Here is a 20094-nt window from a genome sequence, read left to right on the forward strand (position 1 = left end):
TTGAAACTGAGTCCATAAGTTGTGGAACATTTCAGTGAAGGGGCAAGCCAAGTTGTGTGAAGTTATCCCGTTTTGTTCACAGGCCTGATGGTTGAGGGGTAGTAACTGTCCCTGAACCTGATGGTGTAGGTCCTGAAGCTCCTGCATCTCCTTCCTGATGGCAGCAGCGAGAAGAGAGCATGTCCTGGGTGGTAAGGGTCCCTCTTTTCCTGCAACAACATTTCGTGTAGTTCTGCTCAATGGCTGAGAGGACTTTACTCCTGATGGACTGGGCCATAGCCACCACTTTTTGGAGGATTTTATGTTCAAGGGTATTGGTGTTTCCATACAAGGCTGTGACGCAGCCAGTCAATATACTCTCCACCACACATCTGTAGAAGTTTGTCAAAGTTTTAGATGTCATGCTGAATTGCTGAGCCCTTCCTGAGCTGGACTGGCCACCAGAACCCCATATCCATACAACAGACATGACAACTCAACCCATGTCAGTTTCGCTGGGCCCTCTTCTTCAAGCAATTCAACTTCACCATCTCCTGGCAACCCAGCTCCAAGGGTACTAAGGAGGATGATCTGTCACACAGTTTCATCCAGCTGAAATGGAGATTGACCCTCAGTCCATGATTCCATCCTTCTAGATGCTTGCCCCAATCATCTGGACCTTGAGACCCAGGTCCACCAGGCCGACACCCCTGATGACCATATGTATGTGCCAGCAGTCATGCGCTCTGAGGCATTCCAGTGGGTTTCCTCCACATCCCTCTCCAGCCATCCAGGTACGTGATGGACAGTGGGTTTCCTGCAATGCTGATAGTGGTGGCCCACTATGATTGCAGATATACACCAGTTCATTGCTGCCTACCCTCAATGTGCCCAGTCCAATTTCTTCAAACACTACAGGATTGGCTCCTGTAACCCCGAACAATCCTTACGTTGGATCATAGTCCAACATTGCCATGGATTTGCCACCTTCCTCTGGGACAATGGTGATTTTGACAGTGGTGGACCAGTTCTCCAAGGCAGCCCACTTTATTGGCCTCCTCAAACTTCCATCAGCCACTGAGACCACAGGCCTGGTTCTCCAACAAGCAGTTTATCCCCATGGCTTACCCCAGGACTTTGTGTCAGACCTGGGCCCACAATTCATCTCGTTCTTCTTGTGAGCCTTCTGTTTCCTCCTCCACCCATCAATGAATTTGATCTATGGGTATCATTCCTAGACTAATGGGCAGTCAGAAATAGCTAACCAGCAAATGGAGAAGTTCCTTTGATGCTCTGTTAACTCTAATCTTTCCATATAGAAGAAGAATCTGCTCTGGGCTGAACTGTCCCACAGCCTACGCACCTCCTCTTCCATGTGTATCTCACCCATTGAAGTGTTTCATGACTAGCAACCCCCGTTGTTCCCCATGGAAGAGCCAACTGTGGAAGTCCCATCTGCCTAGTCCTATAGCTCACCACTGCCACTTGTTTCCAGCTCATCACCTGCAGCCTATTTAAACCCAACTGTCATTCACCATCCTTGTTCACTCATATGAACCAACCTAACCTCATCAAGTTGCTTCCAGCCTTCAGTTATTTTGTTGCCTTGTTGTGTTAAGTATCTGTTCTCTCTTGTTTTGTGGCCCATTATGGCTTGTTGCTTTGCAGTGTATTACTAAAAGTGATCATTCACCGCTAAATCTTCTCCACTGTTCTGCATTCGGGTCAAGCCTCCTTTACATTTCCTGACAGTAATTTTATGCAGCAGGTTGTTAGAGGAGTCAGAGGTTCTATTATGTGAAGTGCCTTCGACACAGATGGTGAAAGAAACAAGGCTAGAATATCTCCTCTCGTGCCATGAGGTAAGATTTTCTCTGCGTTCTGAGAGTAAAATTGAATTTAAGCAAAGGCTTCACACTGTACTACAGCTAGCTTGGGGGGAGGGGGGAATCTCTGTCTTGTTCGATCATTGTTCTTCGCAATTGTGTTGTTTGTCAGAACACCTTTAAAATGTGAACTATATGGAATTCGGGGATGAGTACCCAGGAAACATATGTGATACATGAGGGAATCACAGAAACATAAATGCACAAAACGAGTTCTCTCATCCCATTGTGCTGTTGATGCTTCTGTGAAAGAACTATTCAGTTAGCTGTTCTCTTTGGATCTTCACCTCAGAATGCCAATTTTATCCTTTTAAATATGAGTCCAATCAATTTTTCAAAAATCACTTCTGCATCTGCTCTCACCATCATTTCAGGCAGTACATTCCAGATAATAGTAAATATGTTTTTAAAAAATCTCCTTGGCTGCTCTCTGGCTCTTTTCCTATTACCTTTAAAGTCCCAGCCTCTGCTTACACTGGACAAAAAAAAAATTTGCTTATTGAATACTTTTCGGTGTATCTTACGGATTTTGGGCTGCTGATCACGAAAATCACCATGAAATATCCCTGTCAGGCGCCATTTTTTTTGAAATCACCTTTATTTGTTATCTCAATTCATAGTTCAAATCAGATCAACTGATGCCAAGATGAAGGAAGGCATTTTTGTTGGTCCACAAATCAAACAGGTCATCAATGACAGGCAATTCAGAGAACTTCTAGTGGAACCGGAGAAACTGCATGAAAGGCATTGAACGATGTTGATGAAAATTTTCTTGACAAATATAGAACACCAAACTAGGTGCAGCTGGCTGACAACATGCTTTAAGCATACAAAACCAAGAAGTGCAACATGACACTGTAGTCCCCCGGTAAGCCTAAGGCTCGCTCAGCTCACTGTCGTCTAGGGGGAGCAGCCTTTGGCCCCGCCATACTGGGGTAATCAAGTTTGTGTAGATGCTGTGTGATGTACCCCACCCCGCCAAATAACAGACAGTACACCATATACGATTAACACTGGAACTATGTAATTAATAGAGATAAAATATAAAAGGAAAATAAAAGGCGCCAAGCTTATCAAAGTTCAACCACTTCGTGCACACAGTTGGAGCTCAATTAACCGAGTCCTCTTTCCGCCATTCAATCCCTTCTGACCTCCTAGACTCACCACCTGGGAACAACCACGGTGGTCGACCAGAGCGCGTCCACCACATCCAGTCCTCTTCGGTTCTCCTCCCCAAAACCCTGGGCCTCGGACTCCCGTTCGGGGTCCATCCCGTCACCCAGCTTACAGCATCTCGTCTCCTTTCTCTGTCCCCATCCACCTTCTGCCCCAAAAGCCGGCTAAAAATAATAGTTTACAGACACACAAGAAAGAATAACATCTATCCCAATTGGTTAGCAAATGAATACAAACTTCATTATCAGTAATATAACCCAAACAAGCTGCTAGAGAGAGAACTTTCTCAGCAGTTAACTTAACAAAACAGCCATTTTATTCTAACATAACAAAGAAGCCAATTTTTTTAGCCTCAGCAGTAACATAAAAGAAGAAACCCCTTACATCACTAAAGGTTCAATTTCTGCATTCCCATTTAGACATATTCCCATCAAATCTTGGTATTGTTGACGATGAGCATGGAGAAAAATTTCACCTGGAAATTATGGACATGGAAAAACGGTGTCAGGGCAGCTGAAATCCATCAATGTTGGCCGATTATTGTTGGACGCTTAAGCGAGAAATCTCAGACGCTGAGTACAGATGAAAATCATCAACAAACACTGGTAATTTAATTGAGCTATTGAAAGCATCAGCACCATTTTGCAATTAAACACATTATATTCAATAAAAGTTAATGTCTTGTTTCTCCAAATTCCTATGTGATAAAGGTAGTCTGAAATTATATTTTTGTTCAGCCTCAAGTGGTCTATCAGAAATAAAGAAAATTTCTGAGGAAGCAACATTTTTGAAAAATATTGTTGTCCAGTGTTGTTGCACATCTTATTGGTGAGCAATTTTTCACGAGGTTTACATTTACAGATATCTCCAGTAATGCAGACAAATCCAACCTGTCAGGCAACCATTCAATTTACCTGTTCTCATTATGAGCAGAAGAATGGCAAATTCCTATTTTTGTTGTATTCATTTGCACCACTTTGTTAGCATTTACTGCAGGTTCAATAACTGCATCTTCACTTCAACTATTCTGTTCTTGAACCGACCTACACGACTTTAATCACGACATTAATATTGCAACACCATGACCACTTTGACTACTCTGCACTATAATTGCATTTTTTATTGTTCTGCGTTCATTTTTGTAAAAATAATTTATAATTTATGTATGTATTTTTAGTATATGCGTTGTATATGATGCCCTAAGCTTGCGATGCAGCTCCAAGCAATTAAGTTTTTTGGTGCACCTGTGATTACATGTACCATAGGGCTAAAAGACCATAAGACATAGGAGCAGAATTAGACCATTTGGCCCATCGAGTCTGCTCTGCCGTTCAGTCATGGCTGATCCTTTTTTCTCCCTCCTCAACCCCATTTCCCAGGCTTCTCTCCGTGACCTTTGATGCTTTGTCAATCAAGAACCTATCAACCTCTTCCTTAAATACACCCAATGACCTGGCCTCCACAGCTGCATGTTGCAACGTATTACACAAATTCACCACCCCCCGGCTAAAGAAATTTCTCCACATCTCTATTTTGAATGGGCACCCCTCTATCCTGAGGCTGTGCACTCTTGTCCTAGACTCTCCCACCATGGGAAATATCCTTTTCACATCTACACCATCTAGGTCTTTCAACATTCGAAAGGTTTCAATGAGATCCCCCTTCATCCTTCCAAATTCTAGCAAGTACAGACACAGAGCCATCAAACATTCCTTGTATGATAACCCTTTCATTCCTGGAATTATCCTTGTGAACCTCCTCTGGACCCTCTCCAATGCCAGCACATCTCTTCTAAGAGGAGGGGACCAAAACTGTTCGCAATACTCAAGGTAAGGCCTCACCAGTGCCTTATAAAGCCTCAGCATTACATCCCTACTCTTGTATTCCAGACCTCTTGAAATGAATGCTTACCTTCCTCACCACCGACTCAACCTGCAAGTTAACCTTTAGGGTGTTCTGTACAAGGACTCCTAAGTCCCTTTTCATCTCAGATTTTTGGATTTTCTACCCATTTAGAAAATAGTCTGCATACTTATTTCTGCTACCAAAGTGCATGACCATGCATTTTCCAACACTGTATTTCATTTGCCTCTTTCTTGCTTATTCTACTAACCTAAGTCCTTCTGCATCTTACCTGTTTCCTCAACACCACCTGTCCCTCCACCAATCTTCATATCATCTGCAAACTTTGCATCAAAGCCAACTACTTCATCAGTGATAGAGGACTACAGAACAGAAACAGATCCTTCGGCCCATCTAGTCCATGCCAAACTATTGAAATTCAGGCTCATTCTCAGAAGGATATAAATGCATGATTTCAGTCGTAATTGCCTAGTGTTTGAAAAAGAATGACAAAGTCTTAAAGAGGTTGCAAAGGCAATTTGAATATGATAACAGAGATAAGGGACTGGAGGAAAGAATGGGGAAAGTGAAAATATTCTCTATGGAACAATGAAGGGCAAGAAAAAATGTATAGAAGGCAACTAAAAATATGGGGAGTTTTGGTAATGTGACGAAGGAGGAACTCTTTCCATTATGGGTAACTGGAAGATAGAGATTTAAGTTAAAAGGTAAAATAATCAGAGAAGAAATGAGGCACATTTTGTTTGTTGTTTTTGTTATTATCTGAGAAGATGGTGTCAATGGGAATCATAAACACAAGAGATTCTGCAGAAGAAGCAACACCTATAAAATGCTGGATGAACCCAGGAGGTCAGGACATCTTTGGAAAGGAATAAGCAGTCAACTTTTCAGGCAGGTTTGGAACGGAAGAGGGAAGAAGCCAGAATATGAAGATGGGGAGAAGAGGAATGAAGTGAGAAGTGGGAGATGATAGGTGAAAGAGGTAAAGGGTTGAACAAGGAAGAATCTGATAAAAGGAAAGAGGAGGACCACAGAGGAAGATGACAGCAGTTGAGGAGAAGAAAAAGGGATGAGGGGGAGCCAGAATTGGGAATGGAAAAAGAGAGAAGGCGAAAAGGGAAGAAATAACCAGAGGCTGGAGAAATGAGGCTGCTTAACAAGATAAAATCCTGTGACGTTATAGGAGAGATACGGGCATGGATAGAGGAAAAGTTGACAGGCAAGAGGCAGGGAGTGGGAATAAAGGGAGCCTTTTTTGGTTGGCTGCCAGCGACTAGTGATGTTCCTCAGGGGTCGTTATTGGGACTACCACTTTTCACTTTGTTTGTCAATGATTTGGATAATGCAGTTGAGGCTTTGTGCAAAGTTTGCAAATGATATGAAGATGGGTGGAGGGTTAGGTGGTGCTGAGAAAGCAGTGCGACTACGGTAGGACTTAGACAAATTGAAAGAATGGGCAAACAAAGTGGTAGGTGGAATACAGTGTTGGCAAATGCATGATAATGTTTTTTAGTAAAAAGAAATATTGTTCTGCACTATTGTTAAAACATCAGAGACGCAGAGGGACTTGGAGTCCCCGTTCAGGACTCCCAGAAGGTTAATTTACAGGTTGAGTCTGTGGTAAAGAAGGCAAGTGCAATATTGGCATTTATTTCAAGGGGAATAGAATATAGAAGCAAGGAGATAATGCTAAAGCTTTATAAGACACTAGTCAGGCCACACTTAGAGTATTGCCAATAGTTTTGGGCCACATATCTCAGCAAGGATGTGTTGTCATCAGATACAGTCCAGAAGAGATTCACAAGAATGATTCCAGGAATGAAGGGGTTAACATATGAGGAGCGTTTGGCAGCTTTAGGCCTGTACTCATTGGAATTTAGAAGAATGTGGGGTGATCTCATTGAAACCTTCCGAATGTTGAAAGGACTAGATAGAGTGGATATGGAGAGGATGTTTGCTATGGTGGGGGGTATCCAGAACTAGAGAGCACAGTCTCAGAACTGAGGGGCAACCTTTTAGAACAGAGGTAAGGAGGAATTGTTTTAACCAGAGAGTAGTGAATCTGGAATGTTCTGCCACAGACTGTAGTAGAGGCCAAGTCCGTGGGTATATTCAAGGTGGAAGTTGATAGCTTCCTGATCAGTCAGCGCAGCAAAGGACATGATGAGAAGACAGGTGTATGGGGTTGAGTGGGATCCGGAATCATCCATGATAGAATGGCGGAGCAGACTCGATGGGCTGAATGGCCAAATTCTGCACCTATATCTTTTGATCATCTAAATCATTTATATACAGCATAAAAAGAAGTGGTCCCAACATCGACCCCTGTGGAGCACCACTAGTCACTGGCAGCCAACCAGACAAGGATCCTTTTATTCCCACTCACTGCCTCCTACCAATCAGCCAATGCTCTATCCATGCTAGTAATTTTCCTGTAATACCACGCGCTCATAACTTGGTAAGCAGCCTCATGTGTGGCACCTTATCAAAGGCCTTCTGAAAGTCCAAATATACCACATCTACTGCATCCCCTTTATCTATCCTACTTGTAATCTCCTCAAAGAATTCTAACAGGTTTGTCAGGCAAGATTTTCCCTTAAGGAAACCATGCTGACTTTATCTTACCTTGTCCTGTGTCACCAAGTACTCCATCACTTCATCCTTAACGCTTCATCAACACTGAGGCCAGGCTAACTGGTCTATAATTTCCTTTCTGCTGCCTTCTGTATTTGTACATATGACAAGAAACCCAGCTTTGATTTGATTTTCCTTGTGAACATCATGGTGATCTGATTTCATCAATTTCTTAAGTCCTTCAGGTAAAGTTACTGCCACAGTACTGTTGGGCATAAAATCCCAGTCTTAAGGCCTGGCAGTGAAGGAGGAAAGGTGATATATTTAAAAGATGGGATAATGCCTTTTGAGACAAAACTGCTGGAAGAGTTTGAATAGGCAAGAAAAACTGCCTGAGATCTGAAATAAAACTTGAGGATGCTGGAAATATTCAGGAGGGCAGGCAGCATCTGCAAAGAATGGAACAAATTAATGTATTAAGTCAGTGATCTTTACTCAGAATTTGAAGTTATTAATCAAGTATATTTTGGTTACTTTACATAAGGGCATTTAAGTTAAACTAAAAACATGCTTGATTTCAAATTTCCAAGTTCTTGATGACAATTAAAAATGTTAAAATATTAACTCTGTTTCTCTCTCTCAAATGCTGCCTGCAACAAACTTGTTTTTTTGCCATGTGCTGGTGGTACTGGAGTAGGCTGGGTTGATCACCAGTGCAGTGAGGATTTCAGTACATAGTAGTTGAGCGAGTGAGATGGTGAATGGGGTTCCAATTCAGGGAGCTACTTTTTGCCAGATGTTGAGAGGTTTTTCACGTGCTATTGGAAGAACACAGATCTAGGCAAGTGAAGAAAGACTTGGTGGAAAGACTTTGAAGAAGCTTAGTTGAGTTTATGAAGATTTCCTCTCCCTGCAACACATGCATGTTGCTGCCATCAAGACTCTTCTCCACCCTCCTGCTCATACCCCAATGTCATTGATGCTAGAAGCACAATCCTTGGAATAAGTACTGGGTGACTTATCTCACTCCTATCAGAGATAATCATTGCTAGGGATCTAGCTGTGTGGTAGTAAGTTGCTCTTTGTTGGTATGTCCAGTGTTATACTGTCTAGTGTTGCTGCAACCAGATGTGTACTGTTGCATTTTAAGTGTTAAAAATTGAGTTAAGTGTTATGCAATCGTAACTGAATATCCTTGCTCCTGGTCACATGATGAAGGCCATTGATGGAGCAGCTGAAAGTGGTTGGGCATGGAACACTGCCTTGAAGAATTCTTGTAACATTCTCTGAGAGCAGAGATAATTGACTTCAAACAACCACAGATATCTCCCTACGTGTGAAGTATGATCTCAACCAGAAATGACTTTAACCCATTTTCCACTTACTGAAGCAGTCAGTGCTTGCATACAGTAAGACTGGATAATGCTCAAGCTTGGACTCATGCCGCAAGTAGAATTTTCTCAAAAAAAGAAGCAGCAAGGTGCTATGGTGTTAGGTTATGGCTACCTCGAGCAAGATGGGATATTAATCTTCAAAGATATTATCCATAGCTGTAAGACTCCAGTTACTTTCAATTGCATCTGTTGGCTAAACCATGTTATTTGAATCTACAACAGTAAATTCATGAAACACACACTCTGCTTCATGTTCTCTCATAGTATCGTGAACCCTTAGGACCAGCTGGACAGCAGACTCTGAGACGGGTAAGCAGGATTCATATTCCTCAGGGATGGACTCTGGTTTCAAGCATTCGCCTATGTGTCCTGCTACGTGTTTCCAGAACTACCGTGGAGAGACAATTAACCTGCCGGCCCTGGAACAGTATAGTGGGGACCCTGAGTCTTGCTAGCCCCTAGTTTTTGAATTACAACCTCCAACAGGAGAAAGGTGGCCTATATAATTTCTCTCCTCTCAGACAGGGCCCTTTCATGGGCAATGATTTTATGGGAGAAGGATGCTCCCATGTGTTCGGATATAAATTTATTTCTAAAAATGATGAAGAGTGTAGTCTGTCATCCGGCTGGGGGCTCAAAGGCAGCCAGCAGACTCCTCCAGCTGTGTCAGGGAGCACGATCAATGGCCAACTACTCCATTGATTTCCACACCTGGCGGCAGAGAGTACATGGAGCACTGAAGCTTTGGTTGCTCTGTGTAGACGGGGGATAAAATGACCTGCTTAAAGAGATTCTTGCGACCTGGCACAAGGTCGAGGATTTGGTGGAACTTTCATATATTATCGATATGGCCTTAAGAATTGACAACCATATTCCTGAAATAAGGAGGGAGAGACAAGGCAAGTTTGCCCGAAGAGCTGATTCTCAAAACTACCCAATGACTACACTGGTTCCTCAATCTGATAACTAATGCAGATCCCTGCAGTCATATCCAGAAGAACCCATGCAACTTAGAAAAACCAAGGTCTCTCTGGCAAGGTGAGAGGGACATTTGAAGCAGAAGTGTTGCTTAAACTGTGGCAAGGCCAGCCACTTCCATGTCACCTGCCCTGAGTTGTGAGGAAAACTTCCTGAACCCTCTGTAACTGTCTCAAGTCCCTCTCACATTTCCTCAAGTGTTGAAGTGGCTTACCAGCCCTATTATCTTAAGGGAATCATCAACATTCTGTGAGAGCCTTTGTAGTCTCTGTGAGAGTCTTTGTGGGTTTAGAGGATATTTTTTTGGATATCAAACTGTCAGAGAGAATACAAATTCCTCAGGCATTCCTCAACCAGCCTATCTCTGCTTTGGCCTGGATGGTAGACCTTTGGAACCTAGACAAATCTTTCATCTTTCCATTGCTCTCAAGTTGACTATTGGAAGGCAAGAGAAAACAATTTTTTTCATCTTATTCATTCTCCAGACATTCACTTAATCCTTAGTTATATCTTCGTCATCCTTGGATTATGGTCTTCTGGCACCATTCCCGATTGGTTGACCCTATGCCTAGATAACTGCCTTTCTAGAGGTTCTGAGAGGCCTTCCCGGGTTTTTGGAATGCCTGCCTAAGTTTCCATACAACCTGCTGTAAACCATGTCAAGTTCTCAGTCAAGTTGCTTCCTGACTTCTCACAAGCGGACTTGAACTAAATAGAGTTGTCAGGAGTTCCTTCAGAATATTTACGTTTGTTGGAGGTGTTTAGACAGAGGAGAATCACTACGCTTCCCCCACATGGGGACAACTATTGTGTCAACAATTTACTACCTGGTATGTGTCCTCTGTGGGGAGGACATTTTGCTTTGTCCACTCCCGGGAAGCAAGCTGCGGAAAATATTCTGGTAGTTGTGGAGGGATCTTTTTGTTTACTGTTTTCCCCCTCTGTGTCTGTCAGATAACTATTTGAAGGATGATCTCAACTTGTAACTTTCCATGGAAGGCATAGAGAAAATTGAATATTTGTTTTATAGGAACCTTGGTGTGATTGAGGTGTTTGAAGAAAACAGGATTGAAAAGACATGGATGGAATTTTGGATGCTATGATGTTGCTTTGTCATACAAACTCTATGAAGCATCTTCTTGTAAGACACATTTCAGAAGCAGTAAAAAAACCTCTCAACAGTAAAATGTCACCATATACACTGGTAGGACTGGACCCAGGTGTGGAGGAATAGCAGACTTTGCATGAAAAGATGGAAACAGAAACACATAGGAACAGTAACAGAGCATCAGATGCATAACTGAGTGATGCTGCAAGACAAAATATTCTCCATAAACACACAAAGACTCTGCTGGAAACACTACATGAGAGTTCCCATTAAATAATTATAACATGCAGGAAACCTGTCCAGTCACAATTAATTGACAAGATTAAACAGAAAGCACAAGGACTTAATGACTCTAGTTAAGACAACAATTAGTAAAAACAGGTGCTCGAGAAACCTAGCAGCCCAGTACTTGATGGCTTGCCACAGAGCCCACAGGTCTCATGACAGTCAACAGTGCATAGCCATGCCTGAGTTGTCTACAAAGTTCATTCCAATGAGTGATACACATTTTGAAATGGATGTGGATGTACTTGATGGGCCATCAAGTGTATTGGCCACTGTGGTCCAGTATGTGCCATCGAAAATCGTGGATGGGGTCATTCAAAACTTGGAGAATGATGATTGCATCATTGATGTAGAGATGGTGACTGCTTAGACCAATCTGATTGATTGGGTTTCATGGCTATGAGCTAATAAGTGGATTATTGGCTTACTGAAATGTTTGACAGCTGTGAAAATGTTCAATATTTTGACTGAAGTCACGCTTTCAAGAATTGAATAGATGCTTTCAAGGCTCTTTTCCCCAGTTGTAAGAGGAGGAGCATTACCTGTGCTGAAATTTTAAGTTTCCAACATTCATCGGAAGCATTCCATATGCTTCTACTTTACATTCCCAAATTAATGATCTTGCTCTCTAAAGAAGAGTCCAACTCTGCTCTTAGCCATCAACGACATCAGTCTGAATTGGTATTCTGCATGGTTTTCTGGTTCTCAGGCTTCCTTGGCCTGTGTGAATCTGTCACACAAGCAAGAAAAGGATTTTCCAATTCCAAATGAGGGAAAAATAAGCTGCTCAATCAGAATGTTTGGATGTAACAAAGAAATGCATTAGAATGTTTGTACTCAAGACTTGCTGCAAAACTGGATACAGGAAAAGCAGGACTGGCAAATCTTAGCAATACCTGCTACAGGAACAGTGACATCAAGTTCTTTTCATGGCTTCTGAATTCAGTCATAATGTTACGCTGGAGCATAGCCAGAGACCTGCCATCTCTCCCAGAATCTCGAGAGATTCATCATCTCAATCAATAATAGAGCTGTTCAGAGTATTTAAGATATCTATTGGACAGACTACATGAAGAAGAGAAGACTAGTAAAAGATATGATATGATATGAGTTCAAGGTCCATAGAAAAGGTTAATCGAATGAATGTTTGATGGGAGGATGGGTACTAGGATCCTTTGTCGTTGTTCTGGTAAGGTTTCCTGCTGAGAGGAATCTTTTACTATCCCTACTAACAAAGTTCTACAAAGATGTGATCATTCAAGTGACCCGAGTATTTCAGTGAAGATTACTAGTGCAGATAATTCAGCATCACAAGCTGAGCAACAACACCCGACTGCCAAGTCTCCAAATAAACAGACACAAACAAAATTCAGTACGAGTAGTACCATTTGAAATAATTGGTTCTCATGAAAAAGCAAAAGCGGAGACTGCAGCATCCAGAATTAGTTCTTTGCCACAGAATGATTTTGCCTTGACCTCTGGAGAAGAACATGCAACTCAGCAAACTATAGACCAGTTACTGACCTCTCTACTTTCTTTCCCCAGAAATACGGTCAGGGTAATAACAGATATTATTGCAATAAATGTACTTCATTACTAGAAACTGAAGATGTGGTAGAATTAACTGGATGATCTTATCTTGACTTTACTACGATTCTCCTTTGATCTTGCAACTTTGAAGTGCAGAAAGATTCTGGATAATATATCTGTTTCTTTAGTCCTTAAACTACCCATTAGGATTAATTCAGCTTATCTTTAGTCATGTGGGCCCTATGAACTTGGACCAGGAGAAAGCCTTCGACAGGATATCGCACATGTACATGGCGGACGTGCTCTCCAAAATGGGATTTGGGGAGGGAATCCAGAATTGGATAGGACTGCTCTGCACAGACATCTGTAGTGCAGTCCAGCTCAATGGGTGGGAAACAGACGGCTTCTCCATCAGGTCTGGAGTCAGGCAGGGCTGTCCCCTCTCCCCGGTCTTGTTTGTGTGCTGCATTGAACCCTTTGCAAAAGCCATCAGGAGGGATGAGGGCATAAGAGGGGTGACGCTGCCAGGCAGTGAGGGACCCAAGTGAAAACCTCTCTGTACATGGACGACGTCACCATCTTCTGCTCTGATCTGAGGTCAGTTCGCAGGCTGATCAGCATCTGCAAAAAGTTTGAGCTAACGTCGGGGCCAGGGTCAACCGCACGAAAAGTGAAGCCATGCTCTTCGGCAACTGGCCCGACCGATCCAGTGTCCCCTTCATCATCAGGTCTGATCACGTGAAGGTGTTGGGGATCTGGTTCGGAGGGGCCGAGGCATGCAACAAGAACTAGCAGGAGCGGACTGCCAAGGAGAAAAAGAAACTAGGACTGTGGGGAGGGTGCTCCCTATCGATAACAGGCAAGAACCTGGTCGTCCCCTGCTCCTACAGCTCAGAAATCACCCAAGCTGTCTTCAGATTCGTCTGGAGATCCAAGATGGAGCGGGTCAGACGGACTGTCATGCACAAGTCCTTGGAGAATGGGAGCAAGAATGTCCCCAAAGTCGCCCTCACCCTGATGGCCAGCTTCATGTGTGGCTGCATCAGGTTGTGTGTAGAACCCAGGTATTTGAGCACCAAGTACCACTATGTGCCCAGGTTCTACCTGTCACCCTGGCTACGAAGGATGGGTCTGGCCCCACTTCCACGCAATGCCCCAGTCAGCTGGTCGTTGCCGCCATACCTGTCCTTCGTAGAAAAGTTCTTCCAGGAGAACGCCTTTGACCACAAGGCCATCAGGCAGTGGTCGGCACATAATGTCCTGCAGGCACTGCAGGAGACGGATGTGATGGACACAGTGGGGTGGTTCCTTGAGCAGACCGTCCAATTCATCTGGCAAAATGCCTCATCGCCAGACCTCATCAACAGGAACAAGGACCTTGTCTGGCTGACGGTGAGAGGGGCCCTCCCCGTCAGATCCCTCCTGTACGCCCGGAGCGTCGCCTGCACACCCTGCTGCCCATGGGAGGACTGCAGTGAGGAGGAGTCTGTGACCCACCTCATCGCACACTGTGAGTTCGCAGAGAAGGTGTGGAGGAGGATGGACGGGCTAGTGTCACGTTTTATCCCCAGCAGCTGTGTAACAGAGGACTCTCTGATCTACGGGCTGTTCCCGGGGATGCACACGGAGACGAACATCCCGTGCTGCTGGCAGATCATCAACTCGGTGAAAGACGCCCTTTGGTCGGCCCGAAACTTGATGATCTACCAGCACATGGAGATGTCCGTGGGAGAATGCTGCCGACTGGCACATTCTCGGCTGCAGGAGTACGCGCTGAGGGACGCTCTGAAACTCGGTGCAGGCACCGCAAGGGCCCAGTGGGGAAGGACCACATATTAGGGTTCTTCTCCTACGGGAGTCAGAGGTGTCGGGTGGCGGGGAGTATACCCCTCAACAATGATGTGGGAAGGTGAACCAACGGAGTGCCTGCCATGTGGGTGGCCAGAAGTATGGATATCGAGAGACCATAAGGGAAATGTATGTAAATGATTGCGAGTCATTGAATGGTTTATTGTATATAATTTTATTTTTGAATGAAGTATATTTTGAAATTTTAAAAAAATGTGGGTCCTATGAACCACTTTAAATTGTAGAAGGGAATGACGGACACATAATGATGAGGTATTAACCAATTTAAAAATTTCATTCCAAGTATCCTCAGAAATTGGAATCTGTAAATCTTGTTCCCAGAGATTTTTAATTTTGTCCAAAAGACTATTTCTCATTCCCAACAACACACCATAAATGTTAGATATAGATCCATTAAAAATTGGATCAAGTAAATTCTTATCTGAACTTTTAGGAAATGTATGTACTTGAACGCAAAAAGTCTCTAATTTGTAAATATCAAAAAAATGGGTTTTGTGTAGGCTATACTTAACTGACAGTTGTTCAAATGAAGAGAGACTGTCTCCAAGAAACAAATCCTGAGAACATTTAATACCCAATCTATTCCACTCTTTAAAAACTACATCAGTCATAGAAGGTTTAAAAAAAAGTTAGAAAAAATGGGACTTGAAAGTGAAAAACTCAATAAACCAGAATATTTTCTAAATCGTACCCAGATCCTCAAAGTGTATTTAACTACAAAATTATCAGTTAAATTACTTAAAGATAAAGGAAATGAGGATCTGAGAAGAGAAATAATAGAAAATTTCTGAACAAAATTAGCTTCTAAAGAAACCCAGATCGAACAATCCTCTCGATTAATGTAATATAACCAAAACATAAGATTCCGTATATTGACTGCCCAGTAATAAAACCTAAAATTGGGTAAGGCTAAACCTCCATTCTTTTTAGCTTTTTGAAGATGAACTTTGTTTAATCGAGGTATTTTATTTTTCCATATATAAGAAGATATAATAGAATCCAAAGAATCAAAGAAGGATTTAGGAATAAAAACAGGTATGGACTGAAATAAATATAAAAATTTAGGCAAAATATTCAGATATTCAGATATATCTCCCTATTGTGATAGGTGTAACAATGGAGAAGCTTCACTAATTCATATGTTTTGGACTTGTCCGAGTCTTGAAAAATATTGGAAGGAAGTATTCTAAACTTTTTTGGTGCTTTTTAAAGTAAATTTTAAACCTAATCCTTTGATTGCCTTAGTTGCTATTGTTAGAGAAAATTATATTATTTTGGAGACACATGATTTGCATATTTTGGCCTTTATGTCTCTTATAGCCAGGAGGGCATTGTTGCTGAAGTGGAAGGATGCCACTCCGCCCACTCATATTCATTGGTTAAGTGATGTTATGTCATGCTTAAATTTAGAGAAGATTCACTGTTCAATTTCTAAACCTAGACAAGATTTTTTAACATTGTGGGGACCTTTTTGGAATTATTTTCAAAATCTTTGATTTGTTATTAAGCACAGATGTTGGCTAACAATATGTTTTATTATATGATAAGGGTTTTTTTTTTCCTTTTCTTTTTTTTAACCAAACAGCTGTTCTTTTCTTCTGGTAGTGGGTTTAGATTTTTTTTTGTATAATAAAATTATCTGTTTTCAATATTATGTTTAAATTTAATGTATATGGATATGGGGTAATGAGACTATATTTGTCATTTCAATATATTGTAATTGATATATATTATATATCCTACTGTACTCTGTATTCTTTTATGTAAGAAATCAATAAAAATATTGAGAAAGAAAAGGATTAATTCAAAGGATAAACACAAAATTTGTGGCAAAAATCAATTACGTAAACTAGGATAATGGAAACCTTCTGTCGAGGAATGATGCTGGGTTCCTCCTCAGGATATTCTCGACCCTCAATTAATGATGAAGTTTCATAACAGATTGTCCTTGGCCATCAAGTGCTAGAAATGGAAGGTGGGGTGTCCTGTCATAAACCCTTTGGACTAGGGAGGGGTGCCATGTCGCAGTGCAGGTCTCGATGCACCTGAATGTCATTTATTTGAGTTCATTGGAGTTGTTTAATGACTACTTTTATCATTAAGATGACACTGTATTTTTTGTAATGCTCATTATAAAAATACAGTTTCCTTATGCTTCTTGTTTTTCAGTGATTAGTTTTTAATTTTGACCTGGGCGGGTTTCCAGTGTTTTATGCTCCATTTAACGTTATTCTGGACGAGCATTCATGACTGAGTCCTGGATTTGAGTTCCGTGTGAACTACTGTTTTGTGTGCTCAACTTCCAAGTAAGTGAGCTCTTAGTTTGATTATTCCTTGTATTATTCTCTGAATAAATCGTCATTGTTAATTATTACTTTCAAGTTCTGAGTTTACACCATACCTGGGTATGCCTGTCTGAAGATCATTACAAAAAGATTAAAAAGCAAATTAGAAAAGATTCAAAGATATTTTACACCACATGAAATGATACGAGATCCCCTCTGATACCTGAAAATCTCTTGTTTATGGGGAAGAAACACTAGGACCACATCAAGATCCTCCAACAGAATCCTAGGGTAAATCCCAGAAGGAATACACCACCTGATGGGCTACCAATATGACCATCCCATCAGGAACCTCACGCCCTATCTGTGGAAGGGTCCGTGTTTCCCTGACTGACTTCATTATCTGACCTCATACACCACAGGTGAGTAGAAACAAGTCATCCACTATCCCAAGAGACTGGCTATGAAAGGAAGAGAGATCTTCCCTCAGCAGTATTGCTGCAAGATATTATGCAAGACCACTTAATACATTATCTGAATGAATATTGATGGAAATTCAACATGTTCCTGTTAATCTCTTTCCTGAGAAGTATTTAAGGCTAAATCAACCGAGAATTATGATGCTAATAATAATAGATTCTTTTTGATGAATGTTATTAAAGATTATAAAATCAGGAAAAATAGACTGTGATAGCATACAGAAAATGCTACAAGAGCTAATGATGCAGTATTTTTTACTCAAATTAGCAAAGGAAATAAGGCTAGCTAATGTTAGTTAATAAGGGGATTCAGATGTTGATGTAATCCTTGCAAACTTTAACTGCCTCATTGGAAGTGAAGTGTATTATAGAAGATATTTGAGGTATAAAAACTACTTACAAATGTCAAAACGGAATTGCCAAATGATACTGGATCTTCTCCAAGGTCTTTGTTAAGCATGGCAATGAACAACAATTTATTTCTGTATTTGGTGCAGCTGACATACTGAAAGCACCAGCAATTTATTTGCCAATCAATGATCTATTTAAATTGAATTAGCAATGCATATGAAAAAATGTGTCAGAATGGCACTTTTCTTATCATAGCTATGTTTTAAATGAACCTCATACCTTAAGGCAGTGATAACAAAAGATTACAAATTATTATCCTTTTTCAGAAAATAAGAATATTCTGTATAATTATGTATATGGGCTGATAAAAGATTATAGTGGTTCCCAATTTTTAGATATTCTATACTGCGTCATTATTAGATAAAGAAAGAATTCTGATGATACTGAAATCAGGATTTTATCAGATCTGTATAAGTGAACATTCGTGATTGGAAATGGCACTTAACATTCAGCATTATTTACAATTAAGTTCAAAGTATATTTATTATTGAAGTATGTAAAAAGACTGTCAAACAGCCAACGTGCTGAAAAAAAACAAATTGTGCAAACAATAAAAGTAAACAATTAGCATTCAAAGTTCACAAAATTAAGTCCACAGCCACAAAGTCAGTTACAACTTCAGCTGATCCAGGATCTCGTGAGATGAAAGCCACAGCCTCAGTTCAGCGCAGAGATGAGTGAACCTCGCTGAGCAGTGAGCTAAACACCAGCCCATCCCTCTCCTCCGGTCCAGACACCCTGACCGTTTCATTCTGGCAATTTAACTAAGTCCAAGTTCAAGTTTAATTGTCTATCAACCTTAACTTGATATCCATGAATACAGCCAAATGAAACAGTGTTATTCCGGGGCCAAGGTGCAAAAATTACCAACAGTCACACGTAAAACAAGGCACATATAGCTCATATATGATAGCAAGCACATACTGTATAAGATAACAGTAAAATATAGTCCAGGTACCCGAGTACATGAACGTTTCAGTGGCCTGCAGTCGAACACAACGCAGCTTGTCTTCTGCTGAGGAAACACTGGGGAGCAGCACCAACTCCAGCATGGCTGCTGTGCAACACTGCCGTAAATCAGTATTTAATACTGATCTAATGTGAACAACTCTCAATTCAAGATTATTATAATCTTCAATTATTATAGCTAGACAAAAAGTCATTGTGAAATATGACCTATATTTTATTAATAAATTATACATGGATTCATCACTGTTTTATGGTATATTTTTGCTAATCATTATTATGGTTTTTGATTTTAAGATGGTGCTGCACTGCTGTCTCTGTCGAGCTCATGGCTCAGAGTTAGTTATTTTTTAAGTTAGTTGGGATGGTTTTGAGGACAGAGGGGGGAGTTAGAGGTCAAGTTACAGTTTCGGGACAGTGATGTGGGGAAGTTTGAGGTTAGACTAGGGTTGAGGGACAGGGGTGTGGAGGTTAGGGCTCCACCCTACACTCTGTGTTCCATGTTTAAATTCCAGCGACAGGTGCTGAAGAACATCTGCAGTCCAGGCCTCTGTTCAGCTCTCAAAGGCCAGCAGTGTGGATAGATGACGAAGAACATCCATTGACATTGGACTATCCCAGACTGTGTCTCCTGGGTTCGGGTGTTCATGTCAGCAGGACCCACAAGGGCCATTTGGTCAGTGTGCCTGGAGCTCCGTCATCGGCTAGTATGGGGCTCGATATTAAATATCAGAGCCCAAAGCTCGATTGGACGTCTGAAAGTAGACCAGTGGCCAAATCCTGGAATCTGCAGGCTGGAGACAAGTCCCAGAGTAAGGAGATTGTCTGTGTATGTGGGTGGCTGGGCGGGAGAAAAGTGGCTTGTTTTGCTGTTGTTGTTTCGTTGCTTGTTGTGTTGTTCTGCCGAGCACTGTGGACATGTTATGTTGGTGCTGGAATGCATGGTGACACTTGTTGGCTGCCCCTTGCACAACCCTAGATCTTATTGGTTGATACTGCAAACAAACGCATTTCCCTACGTTTTGATGTACATGTGATAAATAAATCTGAATCTGAAATTCGAATCCAGTTAGGTCAGTACAAAACTGCTGCATATCATGGTGAAAATAACTTCAGTGGAAATGCTACTTAACCATTGTCACTGATCTAACTTCAACATATGTATGCTCAGTTAGTACCAAGAAACAAACAAAAGGATTATGTTAAAACATAAACACGAGGAATTCTGCAGATGCTGGAAATTCAAGCAACACACATCGAAGTTGCTGGTGAAAGCAGCAGGCCAGGCAGCATCTCTAGGAAGAGGTACAG

At 41.6% G+C, this 20094-nt stretch overlaps 1 pseudogene; it reads left to right on the forward strand.

Moving 5' to 3' along the window:
* The first annotated feature begins 11304 nt into the window (after positions 1 to 11304).
* On the forward strand, positions 11305 to 12353 carry LOC140203709 (ubiquitin carboxyl-terminal hydrolase 35 pseudogene; annotated as a pseudogene).
* The last annotated feature ends 7741 nt before the right edge of the window (positions 12354 to 20094 follow it).

The sequence above is a fragment of the Mobula birostris genome, chromosome 10 (genome assembly GCF_030028105.1).
Source record: "Mobula birostris isolate sMobBir1 chromosome 10, sMobBir1.hap1, whole genome shotgun sequence".
NCBI lineage: Eukaryota > Metazoa > Chordata > Chondrichthyes > Myliobatiformes > Myliobatidae > Mobula > Mobula birostris.